We start from the raw sequence: 3,143 nt of genomic DNA on the forward strand, positions 1-3,143 counted from the left end.
TATTATGAAGTTGAGCATCTTTTCATTCGGTGACCAGCCATTTCTTTTTCCTGTTTTGGGAACTGAGTCAAATCCTCAAGCTTATTTTCCCACTGGATTGTTTGTTTTAAAGCTCTTTATAAGAAAATTAACCCTTTGCCATGAGTTGCAAATATTTTCCCCAGTTTGTCATGTGGCTTTTGACCGTGGGCAGGCTTTGGTGATACATTTATTAAACTCTTCTTCAGGATTTGTGTCATTCTTGGGATTTACCAACTCCACAATTATTAAACTATTTCCCATGTTTTTTTCCATGACTTCTTGTGATTTTATTTTGACCTTTATGTTTTTGCTCTATCTGGAATTCCCCCTTATCAGGTCTGAAGTGTGGCTCCACCTTTTATTGTAGATGCCACCCACCTGTCCCCTCACCATCTGTTAAATCCCCCTATCTTAGCCCACTGCTGAAATGCCACTTTTATTCCATATTAAATCCCCTTTTGTACTTGGTCTTAGGCAGGATAGGTAGCCTAGGAAATTGACAACTCTCTCCAGGGTACAAGGTGAGGTGCCCCACTGGTTACACAAGTAATAAATGACTGCATTCGATACCTGCAGCTGGAGAAAAACAAGAACCTGTTTCATCCAGCAAGGCTAATACTTATGACCTTTATCTAATTTTAATGTCATTATAATGTCATTTGCATTGCGGTTACTATGACTCCCATCATACATCTGGTGCCATGACAGTTACGGAGGAACCATATAAGGAAGAAAATGCAGGAAATAGAGGGTCCTGCCTATGGGGGAAGAGATGAGTGAATTACATCAATGGAACCTCACCAATTCCCACCCCCCAAGGGATAAAAACCCCTGATCGTGACTTCTTTTGGGAGTTTGCCTGCACTTTCCTCTCAAGTGTGTACCTACTTTTGTTTTCAACAAATCACTTTTGCTTTCCTGCATGGTCTCCCTGTTGAATTCTTTCTTGCGAAGACACAAGAACCCAGTCACTGCTGCTCCAGGTGGAGACCTCTCTTGGGCATCCCCATGAGCCTCTGGTGACAGGTCTGCTTCTGAGCTCTTGATCCTGTTCCCCTGATGGGTCCACTGGATTTCATTTGTAACCGGCAAGCTTGTTTTCAGACTGCCCCAGCACTGGGGGAAGCAGGGACCCTTTCCCCACACCGCTTTGGGGGGCCTCCTCTCTCAGGCCTCATCCTGGCCCTATCCCAGGCCCTCCCTCCTGCAGCTGCTCCCTCCTGCCTTCAGTTTCCCCCACTGACTGCCTCCCCACCTGCCAAATGTCAACCCTCCTGGCCTTGCTCTCCTGAAGGGACTTGCCCACTGTATCCGCCAGGCAGCCTACAAGCACAGAGGCCTCAGATGTCTCGAGTATCATGTGGGTGACACGCTCACACGCCACATTGATGCTGTCAGCAGTGAGAAAGCTGCAACAAATTCCACAGTTTTCAACTCGGCTTATGAATCAGGACCTCTTGGTGCTGTTACCAGGAATGACGTTGTATTTCGGCTCTTTGTCTTCCTAAAGAAAGAATTCAGTCAAGAGACAGAGATTGTGCAGCATAGAACAGCAAGAAGTTAATTAGTAAAAGCAAGTACACTCCAAGACATGGAGCGGGCTGACCCAAGAGAGGGAAGAAGCCTCTCCTTACATTGTGTGAGAGTTTTTATCTCTATGGGTAGAATTGTCTCTCTCTCTCCCTCCCTGTTNCTGAGCCACAGGCAGTGACAAGCTCCTTCCTTAGGATGGCTGCCAGTGGCCTTGCGCATGGGTTAACTATGTGGTGTCAGTGTGAACGCCCAGCAGGCATGGGCAGGAAGCTCTGGGTGCACAGCCCAGGCTTGATTATGGCAACTTTAGATGATGGCAACCAGTCCCAGGGCTGCTGAGCTCAGTCAGTTGGCGCTTTCCACATGGATCCACACCCTCCCTCCCTCTTCTTCCATCACAGCGTTCTTGGCAGCCTGTCCTCAGGGGCAGCCCACCTTTGCCAGCTTGCTAATCAAGATGCCTGAGGATTGCTGCTTCTCTCAGTCCAGGTGCTGGGGGTGCTTTCCCCACTCAACCCCAGTCAGCTTACCCCTGGGCAGCAAGGATTTACTTCCAGAAAAGCAGTGAGAAAGGAGAATCAGTTTGGGGAACCTGGAAGGATGTGACCCATCTTTGAGGGGGACACTCCTCTTCCACAAAAGTCTCTGAGGGGCTTGCTCCAGCGTACCTCAGACTCATTCTGTCCTTGATGAAAGGGCTATGGAGCCCAACCTCTCTCTCTCTATTGGGGAGAGAGATATGGCCCCAGCTGCAGCCAAAGGTCCCACTCATCTCAGCCTAGCTTTTGAACCTGAGCTCCCCGTCACAAACCTGGAAGTGTCAGGTTCAGTGGCCCGCCGCGGCATCTGCAAGGCAATGGCTCCTTGGAAAGGAAAAAGGGACCCATATTCTTGGCTCTGCCCACCATGCTCCCAAGTCCCCTGAAGCTAATAGCCAGCCCTGCACCCCATCCCCAAGTCATATCCTCTCCCCACCCAAGCCACTCCCTGGCCAGCGCCATTTCTTCCAAAGCATGGGTCCCACTGTTCATCCAGCAACCTGTCTCAAATTGCAGTGGCTGCCCCAGGGCCCACGGGAGTGTGGTCAGCCTTCAGAATGGCAGCCACAACTCATATCCAAAGAACACCTCAAACTGAGGTATGGAACAGATGAGATTGGGGGCCCAGACTGCCACCTGCTCTCCATCATCACTCCAGTGGTACCATGCCGTCTGTTGATGAAGGCCCTGACCTGCAGGACAACACAATTTTTCACACAGCCATTGTTTGCCAAGAGACAACCCGCCCTGGTAGCCTCATGCCTTGCCTTTCCGGTGCTGTTCCTTCTGCATGGAATGCCTTTCCCCTATCTGCCCACTGTGAGCCCTACTCCATGCCCTTCTAGGGAGCCTTCCCTGAGGCCATCAGGTGTAGGACGACACCAAGGCCCCTCTGCTTCAGCTCCAGTCCTGTAAGCTGGAGTTTCTTTTCCTATGTTCCCCAGCAACCCATGGATGTCGAGAGGCAGCTGCACCCAGGTCTGTGATCTTTGGGCGGCAGTCCCAGGGTCTCTCAGGGCTTGTTATTCTGGTAAGCCCAGCAGTGTACAC

The sequence above is a fragment of the Hipposideros armiger genome, unplaced genomic scaffold (genome assembly GCF_001890085.2).
Source record: "Hipposideros armiger isolate ML-2016 unplaced genomic scaffold, ASM189008v1 scaffold_443, whole genome shotgun sequence".
Lineage (NCBI taxonomy): Eukaryota > Metazoa > Chordata > Mammalia > Chiroptera > Hipposideridae > Hipposideros > Hipposideros armiger.